This window comes from Macaca fascicularis, chromosome 19 (assembly GCF_037993035.2).
Source record: "Macaca fascicularis isolate 582-1 chromosome 19, T2T-MFA8v1.1".
NCBI lineage: Eukaryota > Metazoa > Chordata > Mammalia > Primates > Cercopithecidae > Macaca > Macaca fascicularis.
Genome location: NC_088393.1, coordinates 15730318 through 15749730, shown reverse-complemented (window position 1 = coordinate 15749730; position 19413 = coordinate 15730318). Strand labels below are relative to the sequence as shown.

At 46.1% G+C, this 19413-nt stretch overlaps 1 protein-coding gene across 4 annotated transcripts in view; it reads left to right on the top strand.

The window, feature by feature from the left end:
• The window catches only part of BRD4 (bromodomain containing 4), a 99844-nt gene that overhangs the window by 918 nt on the left and 79513 nt on the right, over positions 1-19413 (top strand). The window lies entirely within an intron of this gene.

Below are 19413 nucleotides of genomic sequence, written 5' to 3'. Positions count from 1 at the left end.
AGGTGGCTGCCGCTGCACGCAGGTCTGAGGACAGGCCTCCGAGGGCGGTAGCGGTGCCTTGGGGGCGAGCTTGGCCCGCTTGACGCACCCACTCCCAGCCTGGCAGCCCCTTGCTGGGCGCTTTGTTTTCGCCGGCGCTTACAACGGCCTATTTTATTTGCAGTGTTGTGTGTGTGTGTGGTGGTGGTGGTGGTGGTGGTGGTGGTGGTGGTGGTGGTTTGGGGTGGGGACGTGGGGGAGTTGTGATTCAGCGAAATAAAATGATCCCCCTCTTCCCAAACGGAAATAGCATGGCTTCACCCGGCTGAGATGCCCCCAAGGCTTGGCCTTCCTTGAAGATGGGAAACCCCACGCTGGTGTAGTGGACGGTGTAAATACTTTGGTTCAGGCCGGTGCATGAGTCATGTGCTTCTCCTGGGTGGCTGACCTCTCTTTTACTCGAGACTACGCTTTGGTTTTTAAGATTTTTATTTGCTTGTTTACTTGTTTACTTTTTGTGCAGTCTGGTGGGGTGTCTGGTCTTGGTCATTGGGCTCATTTCTCTGCGTATGTGTTGGATGCTAGTGACCCCTTGGAATGTATGCTTCACGAGAATTGGAATGTCTGCTTACCTTCGACAGGGCTCTACCAGTCTGTGGTCCCAAAAACCAGGTCGCAGTTTACCTCTAAAACAGTGGCTCTTTGGGGCTGTAACAATGGTCGGGAGTTTTTTATGAATGGAGCTGTCAAGTTCCCTACAAATTCCTTGAAATTTGTAGTCGTTTGGAAGTTGTAAAGAAAGCGATACTCAAAAGGATTTATGAATGTGTTTTTAATTTCAAGAAAGATCTTGATGGCACAATCTGTTTTATGACCTTGCCTATATATATACGTATATTTTTTTTTTTGAGATGAGTCTCGCTCTGTCGCCCAGGCTGTAGTGCAGTGGCGCGATTTCGGCTCACTGCAACTTCCCCTCCGGGGTTCAAGCGATTCTCCTGTCTCAGCCTCCCGAGTAGCTGGGACTACAGGGCCCGCCACCACGCCCAGCTAATTTTTGTATTTTTAGTAGAGATGGCAGTTTCACCATGTTGGCCAGGCTGGTCTCAAACTCCTGACCTCAGGTATTCCGTCCTCCTCGGCTTCCCAAAGTGTTGGGATTACAGGCGTGAGCCACCGTTTCCGGCCGTCAGTAGTTTTATAAAACATTTATTTCGGTTTAATTTGGGTGGGGATTATCTTTTCACTTGTAGATAACCAACCGCTTCCCCCCAAAAACTTCAACCAGGGAAAGATAAACCACTCAGGGTCTCGATTGATCAGGGTCTCGATTGATCAAATGGAGAAGGCAAAGCCTAACCTGAAAAAAATGTATTGCTGCTCTGTTATCCACCATAGGAATAACTTTGATAGGAAACACAGTATCTTAAAGGCTCAGACTGGAGTAAGCTGGTCTCAGAATGGCTTTAGTTGGTCTTTACTGGAAGGAGGCGAGCCCACCTCAGTGTATCTTGCTAGCAGTCAGCCCAGTGGAATTGCTGAAGATAAGGAACTTTGTGCCTACAGATGAAAGATAAGAAGGTAGCTGCTGCGTTTTAAGGATTGTTTGGCTGTTCTGGGGTGCTATATGCGTAGCTTCACTAGTCTGGAGGACAGCGAGGGAACATTTTTAGCTAAGAATAACAAGAGAATCATTGGCCACTTAGTAAAATTTCCACTAAATTATTGAATTGTTTAAAGGAATTTAGACTTTGTTTCCAGAAGTTGCATTTTTGAGCCAGTTGTTGTGATCTTTGTACTAAATTGCATTTTTGCTTTAGGAGGTGGGGGTAACAATATTTTCTTGTTTCACAATTCAGGTTATTGAATCACTTGAGATTTACAGATTTGAGATGTTGGATTTTGTTTTGTTTTTAATTAATTTTTTTGAGACAGTCTAGCTGTCTGTCGCCAGGCTAGAGTGCAGTGGCGTGATCTCGGCTCACTGCAACCTCCACCTCCCGGGTTCAAGCAACTCTCCTGCCTCAGCCTCCCAAGTAACTGGGATTACAGGCACGAGCCGCCACACCCAGCTAATTTTTGTATTTTTAGTAGATTTCACCATGTTGGCCAGTATGGTCTCCATCTCCTCACCTCTCAATCCATCTCCTCACCTCTCAATCCACCCGCCTCGGCCTCCCAAAGTACTGGGATTACAGGCCGGAGCCACCGCGCCCTGCCTGTTTTGTTTTTAAAGCAAAAAACCATTTGGCACCTCAGTGATTTGAAGACCCTGGGCTGTTAAATCTGATTCTGAAAACTTACCGTGTAGTCCGTCTTATTTTGTGAATGTAAAATGTTTTGGTTTCTGATTTTGAATAAACTGGTAGAGTAGACCATGTTTGTCTTTATGTCCCTGGCGAATCTGTAAAAAGGAAAGATAAGCTTGCCATTGGAGACGGCTCTAATGTTTCATAAATCTTTGTGATTTTTGGTGTCTAGAAAAGAATGTATATTTGCAAGGTGAGAATTGTGAGGAATTCCTTGCTGGTGCTGACATTTAATACGTAAGAGATTAGTTTGGAAAGATAAAATTTCTTTGTTAACTTAAAAAAAAAAAAAAGCAGAACGGGCTGGGCATGCTGGCTCACGCCTGCAATCCCAGCAGTTTGCGAGGCCGAGGTGGGCGGATCACCTGAGGTTGAGAGTTCAAGACCAGACTGATGAACATGGAGAAACCTCGTCTCTATTAAAAATACAAAATTAGCCGGGCGTGGTGGCGCATGCCTGTAATCCCAGCTACTTGGGAGGCTGAGGCAGGAGCATCGCTTGAACCCGGGAGGCGTAGGTTGCGGTGAGCCAAGATGACGCCATTGCACTCCAGCCTGGTCAACAAGAGCGGAACACCATCTCAAAACAAACAAAAGACAAAACCAGAATGTAAGTTGGATGAGGGCAGGGTTTTGTTTGCTTGACTTTGCCTATTTTATTATGTTGTATCTTGTGGCTAGAAGAGCTCCTTAAATAGTCTCAATGAATAAACTGGAGAAATAATTGAGCAAGAATCTTGCATGCTATAATGCCAAATGCAAATAATTCTGCTTTAAAAATGTTGTTAGCGGCCGGGCGCTGTGGCTCACGCCTGTAATCCCAGCACTTTGGGAGGCCGAGGCGGGCGGATCACAAGGTCAGGAGATCGAGACCATCCTGGCGAACATGATGAAACCCCGTCTCTACTAAAAATACAAAAAAATTAGCCGGGCGAGGTGGCGGGCACCTGTAGTCCCAGCTATTCAGGAGGCTGAGGCAGGAGAATGGCGTGAACCCGGGAGGCGGAGCTTGCAGTGAGCGGAGATTGCGCCACTGCACTCCAGCCTGGGCAACAGAGCGAGACTCCGTCTCAAAAAAAAAAAAAAAAAAATGTTGTTAGCCGTGGACATAATTGTTCAGTAGTGACTTACAAGGAATGTGAGTTTTAACTCAGATAACGCCAAGGTCCCTCGGAGTTGCAGTAAACTTACTATTATTCCGAGCAGCCTGGCGTGCAGTGTGTTTCCATGCACTACTGGACATTTCCCACTTAACAGTTTGAAGTGCGGTGAGTGGCTTTGCGCTGTGGTTCAACCCTGACCTGCAAAAAGTATTTTTAAGAGGCAGGAGTAGTGAGTAATAAACACACATGGGTAGCATTTCTTAATGTGAATCTCATGTTGTCAGTGAAAACCTGATCCTTTTTTTTAAACATTGAACACATTTTTAAATATTTTGATTTTTGTGTGTGCATGATTGACCAATCCGTCTCTACAATTGGTCCCTGAGCCCTTACTATGTACAAGGAAAGACTGAAAGATGTTTGTATAATGACTTTAATATGCATAGTCTTTATTATTAGCGTGTTCATCCTTCACGTTTATTGAACATCAATTATGTATAATTTGAGCATAATAATATTGTAAAATCCTACCAAACATTTTTTAAAAAAGTAATAGTTTTGAGATAAATGTTATACATGATACAATCATGGGTTTTTAAATGTATTTACGGAGATTTGCAGCCATCACTGCAACGAATTTTAGGACATTTCCATTCCCCCAAAAGAAATCCATTACCTATCATTCTCCATCCTCCTGCCCACCCCCCACCACTTTTGCCCCTGGAAACCACTCATCTACTCTCTGCCTCTACAGATCTGCCTGTTCTGGATATTTCAGGAATCCTACAATATGTAACCTTTTGTGCCTGGCATCTTTCACTCACTGTACTGTTTTTTAAAGGTTCTTGCTGTGTAGCGTGAGTCAGTACTTCATTCCTTTTTATAACTGAATGATATTCCGTTATATGGCTATGCTACATTTTGTTTACCCGTTCATTAGTGGTTAACATTTGGGTTGTTTTCACTTTTTGACAATTGTGTACAATTTTTTTTTTTTTTTTTTGAGACGGGGTCTTGCTGTGTCCCCTGGGCTGGAGTGCAGTGGCATGATCTCAGCTCACTGCAGCCTCCGCCTCTGGGTTTTGGGTTCAAGCAATTCCCCTGCCTCATTCTCCTGAGTAGTTGGGATTACAGGCACCTGCCACCACGCTCGGCCAATTTTTGTATTTTTATTAGAGACTGTGTTTCACCATGTTGGCCAGACTGGTCTTGAACTCTGGAGTTCAAGTGTGATCCACCCACCTGGCTTTCCAAAGTGCTGGGATTACGGGCGTGAGCCACCGTGCCTGGCCTTTTGTGTACAGATTTTAGTTTCTCTGCGACAGATATCTGGGAGTGGAATTGCTGGGTCATATATCTATGTTCAAGTTTTTGAGGATGCACAGCAGCTTTTTAATGGCATTGATTTTTCTAGTACTTAAGTAGAAGGGTTAAAAGCTTAATGGGATACTGAGTAACTGTTTAAATGAATGAGGAAATGCAACCGCAAGGGTATCTCATGTTGACATGTTGTAATACTGCCTTCATGGTTTGGTCACCGTTTGGTTTTTTTACATTGTGCTTGGTTACAGAACAGTTTGAAATGCTACTCCATAGAGAAGATGCACCCCAAACTTGCACTTCCATTATTGTAAAGGGTGATGTTTTAAAGCAGTTTGTTTTCAGTCTAAACAAGCTACCAACCTCAATTAAACCATGTCCACATGTCTTAATGTAATTCATGGGATGTAGTCCACTCTGAAGAAGTAGAGGAAGAGAGTTCTGAGTCAGGGTGAGGGCAGAGCAGCCGTCTGTACTGGTGTTGTCCTTGTCCTGAAGAGGAACAACATTGGTTGGTCCACATCATTTGAAAACGAGATTGTAAGCCTTTTTTTTCTTTAAACAAAATAGCGCGTGGTCATTTTAAGGAATTTGGAAAATATAGGATGTTAAAATGATGGTTGAAAATGATCTCTTAATCCCATTTTCTTTCCTTCCACTTATTTGTCTGTATCTGAGTAACACAACTGGGTTGTAGTGAAGTTCTTTGTTTTTAATTTTTATTTATTTATTTAGAGACAGACTTTTGCTCTGTCATCCATGCTGGAGTCTTCACTCTATCACCCGTGCAGAGATTGGCTCACTGCAACCTCTGCCTCCCTGGTTCAAGCCATTCTCATGCCTCAGCCTCCCAAGTAGCTAGGACTGCAGGCTCCCCATTCCACCACACCTGGATAATTTCTTGTAGTTTTAGTAGAGACGGGGTTTTGCTGTGTTGGCCACACTGGTCTCGAACTCCTGGCCTCAAGTGATCTGCCTATCTGGGCCTCCCAAAGTGCTGGGATTAGGATAACAGGCATGAGCCACAGCGCCCAGCCTTTTTTTTTTTTTTTTTTTTAAAGATGGAGTGTTGCTTTGTTGCCCAGGCTGGAGTGCAGTGGGGTGATCTTGGCTCACTGCAAGCTCCGCCTCCCAGGTTCATGCCATTCTCCTGCCTCAGCCTCCCAAATAGCTGGACTACAGGCGCCCACCACCACGCCTGGCTTCTTTTCTGTATTTTTAGTAGAGATGGGGTTACACCATGTTAGCCAGGATGGTCTGGATCTCCTGACCTCGTGATCCGCCCACCTCGGCCTCCCAAAGTGTTGAGATCACAGGCGTGAGCCACGGCGCCCGGCTTTTTTTTTTTTTTTTTTAATACTACATTGTGAACATTTCCAAAATGTTCCATTTTAACTGGGTGCTTAGCTATCATATGAATAGCATAATTTAATTCTGCTATTTTTGGACATTTGGATATGATTTCCAAGTTTTCTTTTTTTTTTTTTTTTTTTTTGAAACAAGGTCTTGCTCTGTTGCCCAGGCTGGGGTGCAGTGGCGCGATCTCGGCTTACTGCAGCCTCCACCTCCCGCGTTCAAGTAATTCTCCTACCTCAGCCTCCCTAGTAGCTAGGATTATAGACATGCACCTGCACGCCCAGCTGATTTTGTATTTTTAGTAGAGACAGGGTTTCTCCGTGTTGGTTAGGCTGGTCCGGAACTCCCGACCTCAGGTGATCCACCCGCCTCAGCCTCCCAAAGTGCTGGGATTGCCGCCGCGTCTGTTTTTTTTTCTCTGTTTTATCTTTGAATTGGGGAGTGTATATTTTTGAAAACTTGATTTAACTTATTTTCTGGAAAGGTTGCATGTATTTCCATTTCTCCAATCAGAGCTTGACAGAGTTTATCAGAGTTTATAGGGGTGAGATTTTAAACATTGTTTTTTCCCATAAATTATGATGTATGAAAACAAAATGTGTCTTTTTTAATGTGGTGAGAAGTGTCTCTAAACTCTTGCTCTTTGACTTTTCTACCCTCTCCTGCCCAGAGTTGGACTTTGTTTCCTGAAATCAAGTCTCCTGACCCAGCAGTATGAGCCCAGTCCAGTCTTACTGGAATGCTCTAGGGAGGGTGACCTTGGAGGCTTGATTAGCCTCTTGGCTTCCAGTCCTATCTCATTTTTGCTGCCTTGCTCCAAAAACTGATAACACCAGTACGGCACATTCAGGCCTCGGTTAGACACTTGGCCCTGTTACCTGCTGTGTGACATTCAGTCTGTCACTCAGCCTTCCCAGAGCTTCACTGGCCCATCTTTCAGATGAGAGTAAAGTGAGACAGTGCCTCAGAGGGCACACAGCACAGGTCTTGGCAGCAGTGCTGTGCCCTCTCAAGGTTAGCTACTGCTGTCCTTGCCCAAGGTGAAGAATAGAAGTGGGAAGAGGAAGCCAGGGGTCAGAGTAGAGCTGCTGACAGCCAGGAGGTGCACCAGCTGATCCAGGGCATGGTACTGGGTGATACTACGGCCTACCAGGTGCCTTCTAGAGGTGCCACCTCTTCCAAGTGAGCTCTGAGTGGAGACCAGTGGAAGAGGTGCTTGAAAGCGGGATTGTGTTTGTTTTTATCTTTTAATGAGATTAAGAACAGTGATAATGGGATTAGTGGAGGTGCAGCAGCTTTGGGGGCATCCACCCTGGGATGTTTGCTGCAGAGTTTGGGGAAATGATCCAGCAGGGGAAGCTGGCTCAGTGTATCCTCAAGCCTAAAACGTAACTTACCTATCTTATGAAAACCTGGTTATCTGAACACAAAGACATGGTCAGAGAGCCAGAAGGCACTGGGGGGCCAAAGTTTTTCCAGAACACAGGAACATTTTTATCTTTCTGGCCTCCATTGGCCCTGATTCTAATTATATTGGCATGTGGGCTTGGTGAAAGAATTCTGGTCCCCAGGAAGATGTGAGGTCTCCCTGAAAAGTTTGGTAGAGTAATCCTGGCAGCTGGATGTGTGGAGGTCCTGACTGGGAGCCTGGCTACTGCTCATTGACTTTGGGCCTTTTGGCCAGAAGAAGTAGTTAATTCCAGTTACTTACTAGGAGTCATTGGGATCCAGTTCCACAAAAGTTGTTGCCTTTTGTTTGTGTAAAATGCAATTGAAAGATTTCTTTAGAAGTTGGTCACATAATCTAAGCATTAACTTCAAATTAAGAGAATGTGAATAAATTTGACATTTGTTCTATTTTTCATTTATCCTAGGTGTAAACTGTTGTGTGATTCCTTCCCGCCCTCCCTCCTCCGCCTCCCCACCCCCGCTGCCCCAGGCATGTGTTAGCCTGTTCTGCCCAGCTGGAAGTTTCTGGGACCTTGGGCTGTGGCAGACAGCGTTGATTGGGTTTGGGTGGAGCTGTGTACCAGAGCGGGAAAGGAGAGAGAACACCATGGAGTTCGCTGTCGGGTGCACTCCCAGCCCCGCCCCCTTCTGGCCTTGACCTCAGGGGAGTTAACATCATCTCCGTGTAAGCCACAGTTTTCTCTTCTGTAAAATGGGATCAGTGTGCCTGCACAATGACAAAAGTGGGACCATGTGGGTTCTGACCTGGGCCTCATGTCTAATTGTATAAAGATGCCTGGGACTCTCGAGAAAGATGGAGGCTAAGGAGTGCTGGTTTTGCTCTCTGCCTGAAAAAGTGTGAGAAATGCTGTCCAGGCCCTTCCTACTTAGTGTGGTCACCTTCCTTTCCTTGTCTTGGTCCCCACTCAAGGCTGAAACTCTTTATTTGTTCCTAGCTGCTCTTATGTCAAGAGACACTGGTACACTGTCAACCAGCACCAGGGGAGTGGTGTTGGGCTTGGTATTACACAATTTTCAGAAACGTGAATTAGTAATTCTCATGTCCTTGTGTGTTGCTAATGTCACCAGTTGTTCTTTCTCAGGCAGTAACATATACACGTCTATGGGTGAATTAGCCTTTGAGGTTTTGTTTTGTGTAAAGAAAAGGGAAGAGGGTGAGAAAAATTTGGGGACTTCATACTTGAAAATTTTACGTACTGTTCGAGGAAACATACATTTTGTGGGAGCAGATCATTATCATGAGAGTTGAAACAAAAAAACTACATGGAGGTGGAACCTGCCAGCCCAGTGGTGGGTGCCAGTCTGGGCCATACTGGGCTGCTGGGGCAGTCAGCAGGGAACATCTGTCTGTGTCCTTGGACCCGTTGCCTATCCACTCTAGCCTCAGTTTTTCGTATATAAAGTAGGGCAGATAGGTTTGGGTTCCAGAGAAAATTGACCAGAATCTGGATTTTAAGAGAAAGCGGTTCTTTTTTTTTTTTTTTTTTTTTTTTTTTTTTTAAGAGATGGGGTCTTGCTGTGTTGCTCAGGCTGGACTTGAACTTCTGGGTTGAAGTGATCCTCCTGCCTTAGCCTCCCAATTAATTGGAAGAAAATAATTCTTTGTGTGTATGTTTGTTTGTTTGTTTTTGAGACCACTCCATTGCCCAGGCTGGAGTGCAGTGGTGCGATTTCAGCTCACTGCGAGCTCTGCCTCCGTGGTCCACGCCATTCTCCTGCCTCAGCCTCCCAAGTAGCGGAGACTACAGGCACCCACCACCACGCCTGGCTAATTTTTATTGTTGTTGTTGTTGTTTTGTTTTGTTTTTGAGATGGAGTCTCACTCTGTTGCCCAGGCTGGAGTACAGTGGCGCGATCTCCGCTCACTGCAAGCTCCGCCTCCCGGATTCACGCCATTCTCCTGCCTCAGCCTCCAAAGTAGCTGGGACTACAGGCGCCTGCCACCACGCCCAGCTAATTTTTTTATTTTTAGTAGAGATGGGGTTTCACCGTGTTAGCCAAGATGGTCTCCACCCACCTCAGCCTCCCAAAGTGCCGGGATTACAGGCGTGAGCCACCCTGCCTGGCCTTTGTTTTGTATTTTTTAGTAGAGACGGGGTTTCGCTGTGTTAGCCAGGATAGTCTCAATCTCCTGACCTTGTGATCTGCCCGCCTTGGCCTCCCAAAGTGCTGGGATTACAGGCGTGAGCCACCGCGCCCAGCCTTCGTTGTGTGTTTTTAAACCTATGGGTCATGAAACAAATCTAGTGGGTTGCAGTTGGTGTATAGGGGAGAAAAGGGAAATGTCAGAGGGTGTCCCAATTTTCAAAGATATTTCATAAAATCTTTGCTTTGATCTTAGGTGTTGTGTACATGATAAAATGTGTTTCTTTCGGGGGGGGGTCATGTCAGAGGAGTGTGAATTACATTGATTTCCATGCTACTTGATGGCAATTGTGAGTACCTTGATTTGTGTGTGTGTGTGTGTGTGTGCGCGCGCGCGCCATTTTGCAATCAGTTTCTTCATTTGCCCAATGATGACTGTTCTGGATACGCTTTCTAGTAGCAGGTGAAATGCGTGGATCTGTAGTTTCTTTTCTTCCCTGTACCCACTGTATTTTAGGAACTTTATAGGGGGTGATGTGAGGGAAGTTGAAGAAGCATGGAGTGGTGAAGGTCTAGTAGTTTGCCACAGGTGAAACAAGAAGTATGTAGAGTGTCATTTGTGTGCATGTGTGGTAAGCTACTTATCAATTATTCTCAGATGTTGTTCTCCTAACTTTATTCAGTTGACTGTTAGGAAATGGTTGTATTAGTTAGGTCTCTCTTTGGTATAAATAACAAAGTTAGCTGAAGCAAAAGGGGATTTGTTGCCTGATGCAACAGGAGGCTTAGAAGCAGTTGAATCTAGGGGCTTCACAATGACTTCAGAACTTGTTCTCTATCACTAATGTTCTGACCTCAAGGTCAAGAGTGAGTCTTCCCCAGTAGTGCTCTCTGATGGCAGTGGATTCTAGGTTGGGTCATTGCCCATCTCTGACCATGTGCAGAATGGGAATGCTTAACTGGCTTGCCTCAAGCATGGCGCCTGTAGCTGGTCTCTGCCCTCCACTCCATTAACCCAAGTAGTTGCTCCAGCAGCATCTTGCTTGTTGATATGAGGCATGCTAGATGGGATGCTATGGGACAGAGTCTATCTTTTCTGCCTCCCTCCCCTCCCCTCCCCTCCCCTCCCCTCCCCTCCCCTCCCCTCCCTTTCCCTCTCCCTTCCTCCACCTCCTGGGTCAAGCGATTCTCCTGTCTCAGCGTCCCGAGTAGCTGGGATTACAAGCATGTGCCACCATGCCCGGCTAGTTTTTGTATTTTTAGTAGAGGCAGGGTTTCACCCCGTTGGCCAGGCTGGTCTCAAACTTCTGACCTCAGGTGATCCATCCGCCTTGGCCTCCCAAAGTGTTGAGATTACAGGCATGAGCCACCATGCCTGGTCCACAGTCCTATACTGAAAGTAAAATGTACTCCCGAACTTGAAGCAAGAAATTTTGGTTGGCATACTAGTTTGTAAACCAGAATTAGTGGAAAATAGTTCAGAACTGAGTTACTCACAAAGGGTAGACTGAAGATAGTTAAGGATGTATGTATCCCAAATATTTTCATAGAAGATGAAATACACTGTTTATCTTACCCGTGTCAGGCATAGAAGGAGCTCTGGGAGAAGTCATGCCAAGTCTCAGGAGTCACTTGGGTAGGCTGAAGGATGCAGTTTGGCGGGAAAACAGCCCTGAAGGGGAGCACAGGAGTGAGACCAGCTTAGACAGTTGAGGAAGTGTTCAGGAAAATCTTGGATAAGAGACCAGGTAGATATAAAGTTTCAATAAATGCTTACAAGATTGAAATTGTATTTGCATATTAGGTCTCTCTCCCATATAAATAACAAGTTATATAAATAACAACTTGTTATTTATATGGTAACTTATATAATTTATATGGTATATTTTTATGAGTAACTTGTTACTTCAGGAGACTGGAGTCATCTATCTTCCATGCCTGCAAAAGCTACAGTTGTAATTTTGCTATTTACTAAGCTGTTTCCGCACTCAGGTTCTTGTAGTCTGCTGCTTGGCATTCCTTAAGCTTTACAAAAAGCCTTCTCAGATTTCCATAATCAAAAACAAGTGTTAAGTTCTACTGTAATAATTGTTTTCCTACAGTTCTTACTGTTGGAAATATTCGGTCCTTTAGGAGGCTCAAAATAATTGAGTCTAGTGGCTGAGAATGGGCCTGGCCCTGCTTCTCTCTAGATCATCACTCCTTAAGAGGAGGCTGGAGGTCTCCTTGAGTATGCTACAAATGCTTTGGATCCTCTCTCCACAAAAATGCACATAGGCATAAACATTGAACTCTAAAGACCAGGTACCAGAATTAATTTCCTGATTTTACTCTGAGGAAGAAAAATTTATTACAATGTTGGTTAAAAGGCTATTGATGGCTTTTTTGGGTTTCTTTGTTTGTTTTGGAGATAGTCTCACTTTGTTGCCCAGGCTGGAGTGGAGTGGCATGATCACGGCTAACTAGTCTCAGCCTCCCCATACTCAGGTAATCCTCCCACCTCAGCCTCCTGAGTAGCTGGAGCTACAGGCGTGGGCCACCACACCCAGCTAATTTTGGTATTTTTTTGTAGAGACAGGGTTTTGCCATGTTGCTCAGGCAGGCTGGTCTGGAATCCTGGGCTTAAGCAGTTCATCTGCCTAGGCCTCTCAAAGTGCTGGGATTACAGGCATGAGCCACCTCACCCTGCCTCTTGATGGTTTTGAATACTTTTCATTTTTATTTTTTAAGACAGGGTCTTGCTCTGTTGCCCAGGCTGGAGTGCAGTGGCTTGATCTTGGCTCACTGCAGCTTTGACCTCCCAGGCTTAAGTGATCCTCCCACCTCAGCCTCCTGAGTAGCTGTGACTACAGATGTGTGTCACCATGCCTAGCTTAGTTTTACTTTTTGAGACAAGGTGTTACTCTGTCATCCACGCTGGAGTGCAGTTGCTCACTGCAGCATCAGCCTTCCAGGTAGCTGGGACTACAGGTGTGAGCCACCATGCCCAGCTAATTTTTTGTATTTTTGTGGAGACGGGGTTTCGCCATGTTGCCCAGGCTCCAACTCCTGGGCTCAAGTGATCTGCCCACTGTGGCCTCCCAGAGTGCTGAGATTACGGGTGTGAGGCACTGCTCCCAGCCTTTTTTTTTTTTTTTTTTGTAGAGACAAGGTCACCCTATGTTGCCCAGGCTGGTCTTGAATTCCTGGACTTGAGCGAGCCTCCTGCCTTCTTTGCTTCCCAGAGTGCTGGGATTACACGGGTGAGCCACTGTGCCAGGCTGGTTTTCACATTATCTTTCTTTTGTAGACATTTACAACTTGGAAACAGGGTGGATCACCCATTTTAGTTTGTCCTTGTAAAAATCCTCCAGAGGTTTCACAGAGTTGTCAGGTAACATGTCAACAGTGGTGTGAACCTTCCCAGGGCTCCTGTGCCCCCAACTTTGTCAGCTTGTGCTCTTTCCTGGGGATAAGGAATTTGAGAATGTACCAGAATTGGGTCTGTTGCAGAGGCCACAGATGAGGGTCTTGGTACTAGGGCTCTTCACTGAAGCTGCTGCTGTTTATAAACTGTCTCCATGATTTGCTGCTGTTATGGAGCCTTTGCTGCAGAAGGTAACTGAATGGTTTCTAGCCAGCCTGATTATTTATGTGGTGGTGTTGGATGTGGGTAGGCTTACGAGATTTATGCTGTAGTCCCTTACGTGGCTTAATGTGTGCCCTCTGCTGTGGGACATTTGCTTATGTATGCACTTGAACCTGCAGATTGAGGCAGAAAGCCTGTGGGAAAGTACCATTCTTCACCATGACATGCTTATGTTTACGGATATCGGCATGCTACAGCAAGCAGTGTACACAGTGCCTCTCTCTTTTTCCTCACATCCCTGTCTGGTGGAAGGAATAGGAAATACAATACCATAAACTTGAATAATTCATATTTCTGTAATTGGGGCAGAGTTGAGTCAGAGGATGGAAAAGAACTCTTATTACTTCTAAGAATAGCACCTATTACAGACTCTTTCACCCCTCCCTAAATAATTTCTATAGTTTGAAGATTAAACTTGTATGTGCCAATGGATGTTTTCTCTCATTCATTTACCATTGGTCTTGGCTATTATTAATCCCATTTCTCTGCTCAGTTGGATTGCAGTCTTACTGTACAGGCCTGATTTTTGTAACTTAAGCAATTTCCTCTTTCTATTCTGTAATTAAGAGAAATAAGATCATGTATGTGAAAGAGTTCTGTGAAAGGTGGTGCTATCTCTGTGTAGGTTGTTTTCATTTGTAATCTTCATTAAAAATTACTTGGCTCTGAAGCACTTTTCAGTTATAAAAAGCTGCCAAGTATTAGAGTTGTGTGTATATGAGACTTTTCATTTGTTTTCCTTTTGACAGTAGGAAACCATTGAGCTGACAGATTAGCTGCCTGGAAATAATACCACCTTCATGTTCGTCTATTTCAAAATAATAGCTCACCTATCTGTAATCCCAGGAATGCAGTTTTAAATTTCCAGTGTTGGAGCAGTCTCTCTATTGGGCCCTTTTGAGTTTCATAGCATGCTGCCTGCAGCTTGCCTATCTTCAGTCTTTGGGCCTGTCTGCTCTGGTAACTGATGTCCTTTGCACTCGTGAGAGCTGGTTACCCTTTCTGGCCTGTGTCTCTTTCCCCTGACCTTCTGAACACCACCACCACCATCCGCTGCTGCCCCCCCACTCCCATTGTTCACCTTAAAGCAGTCCTTATCTTTGTTGACTCTGAAAAGTTCAGGGTTTGTAGCAAATAGCTGTCTATGAATAGGCTTCCCTGTAAAGTATAAAACTACATTTTCTGACTGAATGCTTGACATCTTCCTTAATTTTTTTCTGTTACTTACTGCATGCCTATTCTGAAGTGGTGGAGCCAAACATCCATCAGTCCAGTTTCTGTGTCAACCATGGTGATGTAGGGAGCTGCAGACCTGGTCACTTCACTGCCACATTGCTCTCCCCAGACCCTGAGCTTGAGGTCACTGGTGCTGATTGTTCTGTCTTAGCGAATATTTCTAAGACTCTATGCATTCCTTAAGTCCTCAGAAAACAACCATATACACTGGGCACTAGTATCATCCCGTTTTGCAAATGAGGAAGCTGATGCTTGGAGAGCTGTCGCTTGGGCAGGGTTGCAGGGTCACAGAGCTGGTAAGTAGTTGGGAGCACTTGTTTCCAGAGCCTGCTAGCTCCTGACTGCTGTGGCACAAGCTGTGGGAATCCACCATATTCAGCTTTGTTCTCAATGAACTCAGATGGTTTGGATGATGTGCAATGAGCACAGGGTACAGCTCAGAAGTGCTCTCCAAGACGTCCAGGCAAGGCAGCGTGAGAGGGAAGAGACCTTCCAACTGGGAGCATAGGAAGGGGGCTAGCGTTCAGTCTGGTTCTTCAGTGAGGACAGCAGAGGTTTAGACAGAGACCTGAACGGGTCTGAAAGCAACTACCTGTCCCTTGGAGATGCTCAGCAGGGTGAGGGGATGGTCAGAAGAGGGATGCAGAACGCTGACTGAACAGGTCTCCTTTTCACCCAGACATCTGGTCAGTAAAAACAGTGCTCCCCTCCTGAGGAGTTTCTCATGAAGACATTCACAAGAGTGGAATTTAACTTCATCTTGAAAAAGTTTCCGCTAGAGAACCAAGTTGCCTTGATTTAGTTTCACTTCCATTTTTTCTTTTTCCTCTCTTTTTGTTTCGAGATGGAGTTTGGTTCTTATTGCCCAGGCTGGAATGGAATGGTGTCGTCTCAGCTCACTGCAACCTCCGTCTCCCAGGTTCAAGTGATTCTCCTGCCTCGGCCTCCTGAGTTGCTGGGATTAAAGGCATGCGCCACCATGCCTGGCTGATTTTTCTCTATTTTTTATTAGAGACAGGGTTTTACTATGTTAGCCAGGCTGGTCTCTTAACTCCTGACCTCTGGGGATCCACCTGCCTCGGCCTCCCAAAGTGCTGGGATTACAGGTGTAAGCCACCACGCCCGGCCTTCACTTCCATTTTTTCTTTTGCTACTCAGCGCAAGTCTGTGAGTACGGAAGTGGGAGGATTGGGGAGAAGTCAGTAAAATGGAGGGTGTCTTTAGTCCAGGTGCCCCAGGCTCGTTAAAATTGTGGTGTGAACTGGGTGATCTTTCAGGATTATGGTGAGCTGCTCAGTCTTGAGATGCTTTTTTTTTGAGACAGAGTCACCCAGGCTAGAGTGCAGTGGTGTGATTTCAGCTGACTGCAGCCTCCACCTCCCGGGTTCAAGTGATTCTCATGCCTCAGCCTCCCAAGTAGCTGGGACTACAGGCGCCTGCTACCACGCCCAACTGGGTTTTTTTTTGCGGGGGGGGGGGGGTATTTTTAGTAGAGATGAGGCTTCACCATGTTTTCAGGCTGGTCTTTAACTTCTGATCTCAACTGATTCACATGCCTGGTCCTCCCAACATGCTGGGATTACAGGCGTGAGTCACCATGCCTGGCCCTTGAAGTGCTGCTTACTGTAGGGTAGAATTGAGTTTTAGCTCATGGGTGCTTCCCCACCCCCCCATCCCCTTAAGGATTCTGTTTCCAAGGGAATTTCCTGCCTGCCTCAGACACACCAAATGGGACTCAGTCAACATCCATGTCCAATGTATGTGCTGGATGTACTCGGTAATCAGACACCATTCTGCGTTCTGCATGTGCATTTGATGGTGAACGGAGGAGTTTCCCATGTGTGTGCTGTATATACTGCAGACATGACAGTGAGTGAGGCAGGGGTTTCAGAGATCCTAATGTCTCCAGTGGTGGAGATTGTTGCACAAAGATCCTAATACCCCTGTGCTAGAAAGGTGGTGATTGATTTAACAGGTGTGCCCTGAAGGATTTTACTTTTACATCTTTTCTTTGACTTTGTAAAATGACATATGATCTCATTCAGTAGGAAATTGGCTCTGAATACCTGTGAGGGGGAAAAAAAAACCCAGTCCAGAGAAAATGGTAGAAGTGATTAAACTCCACGCACAGTGCTACTAGTAAGCCAGTTGAAAAGTACACGATCAAAATAGAATAGATGACTGCAACATGATTATGCTACCCTGAAACTGCATTGCGTATAGGATAAGATCTACACTCCTGTTGTGTGGCACCCTGAGCTCCTGGGTTCTGTGACTCACTGTTGCCTCATTCAGTTCATTTGATTCTTCTTCCAGACATCCCCCAAACCCCATTCCCTCCATCTTCCGAGGTCTGGTTTGGACCTTATTTATTTTACAGTGTACTACTACCCAATTTCCAAAGCAGTGCCGTCCAGGAGGACTTTCTGCAGTGTTGGGAATGTTCTGCAGCTGGGTTATCCAGCCTGGTAGCCACTGTCCCCTGTGGTAAGTTGGGCATTTGATGGGGACTTGGAACACTCAGTAGTGCTGTTATCAACCTGTTTTGACAGGTTTTAGAGAAAATGGGGTCTCTTTAGCTCCTTGACCATGTGGAGCTTGTAGGATATCCTCATGGATGCTGTCATTGAAGCAGTTGGATGTGCAAACCTGGAATGCAAGGGTGGCTCTAGACCAGATTTGGGGGTGTTGGGTATCGCCAGGAGGATGGGTGTGAGGTCTCCTCCCAATAGGATGTTGGAAATGGAGTCCCAGCAGGGTCCCAGACTTGAGAAAGCCAGGCCCGTGTGTAGTAAGAACACAGATTAGTGAATTTGCTTTAATCTCGGGAATGGTGAAGGGCATTTCTTTCCAAAACAATGTATCCTAGAGTGAACTCCAGTGACCTAGGTAAGTATCATGTTTTCTAGTTTTGCTCTCTGTTCTTGGAGCCTAGAAAATTCCCCACTTCTCTTTGGAATTTGCTTTATCTGACATCTTTCATTTCATTCATTCTATGCCTCCACATCCCCATGTCCCCCATGTTGTGAGCAGGGTTTTAGGAGAAGGACTGGCACATTTTGGCACATTATGTTTGTGTGTGGAAAATGGGAAGTGCTGAGCTGTGGTACTAGAAGGTGCCAGTGGTGGGTCCACCTGAAGTGAGTAAACCAGTGGTTGAGATGACTTGAAAATATCCCCTATCGATGTTTCAGGCAGGATGGCCCCTGAGTTCCTGAGGCAGAGGTTCTTAAATTTGGCATGTGTACTCCTCCCTCTCACTCATCATGGGGTTTTTCTGGTAAGCACTTGATGTTTCTGGTTATTGAGCAGTTACTTGTGTTGAGTGCTAGGGACTGGAGGTCCCTAGTCTAGGTGCTGGAGGTCAGCGGTAAGCAAGGTGGATGACACCCATCCTCCTGCCTGCTGAGTTCATGTGCTAGGAGACTGTGGGGCAAATGATGCAGCCTGCTTGGCTTTTAGTCTATGATTACAGATTATTAAATATAAATATTAATATATTAAATAGTTATTACTAATTCATGACATTCACACTTTTTTTTTTTTTGAGACAGAGTCTCGCTCTGTCACCCAGGCTGGAGTGCAGTGGCGTGATCTCGGTTCACTGCAAGCTCCGCCTCCCAGGTTCACGCCATTCTCCCACCTCAGCCTCCCGAGTAGCTGGGAGTACAGGCGCCCGCCACCACACCCAGCTAATTTTTTGTATTTTTAGTAGAGATGGCGTTTCACCGTGTTAGCTAGGGTGGTCTCCATCTCCTGACCTCGTGATCTGCCCGCCTTGGCCTCCCAAAGTGCTGGGATTACAGTCGTGAGCTACTGTGTCTGACTTTTTTTTTTTGGGAGGTGGAGTCTCGCTCTGTTGCCCAGGCTGGAATGCAGTGGTGCGATCTTGGCTCACTGCAAGCTCCGCCTCCCGGGTTCACGCCATTCTCCTGCGTCAGCCTCCCGAGTGCTGGAACTACAAGTGCCTGCCACCATGCCCAGCTAATTTTTTGTATTTTGAGTAGAGAAGTCGGGCTTTTACCGTGTTAGTCGGGATGGTCTCGAGCTCCTGACCTCGTGATCTGCCTGCCTCGGCCTCCCAGAGTGCTGGGATTACAGGCGTGAGCCACCGTGCCCAGCCACCATTCACAATTTTTTTTTGGAGACAGGGTCTCTGTCATCCAGGCTGGAGTGCATAGTGGCACAGTCTTGGCTCACTGCAGCCTGCATCCTCCGGGCTCAAGCTATCCTCTCACCTCAGTCTCCTGAGTAGCTACGCCCTACATTTTTGTTTTGTTTTGTGAGTCTCACTCTGTCACCCAGGCTGGAGTGCAATGGTGTGATCTCAGCTCTCTGCAACTTGCGCCTCCCGGGTTCTAAGCGATTCTCTTGCCTCAGCCTCCGGAGTAGCTAGAATTGCAGGCATGCGCCCCCACACCCGGCTGATTTTGTATTTTTTGGAGAGACGGGGGTTTCCTCATGTTGGCCAGGCTGGTCTAGAACTCCTGACCTCAGGTGATCCACCTGCCTTAGCCTCCCAAATTTCTGGGATTACAGGTGTGAGCCACTGTGCACAGCCTTTTGTTTGTTTGTTTTGGTTTTGTTGTTTCTGACGGATTTTCACTTTCGTTGCCCAGGCTGGAGCGCAATGGCATGATCTCGGCTCACTGCAACCTCCGCCTCCCGGGTTCAAGTGATTCTCCTGCCTCAGCCTTCTGAGTAGCTGGCATTATAGGCGCGCACCACCACGCCCAGCTAATTTTTTGTATTTTTAGTAGAGATGGGTTTTCACCATGGCCAGGCTGGTCTTGAACTCCTGACATCAGGTGATCCGCCTGCCTCGGCCTCCCAGAGTGCTGGGATTACAGGTATGAGCCACCGCCCCTGGCCCCTTTTTTGTATTTTTAGTAGAGATGGGGTCTCACCATGTTGTCTAGGCTGGTCT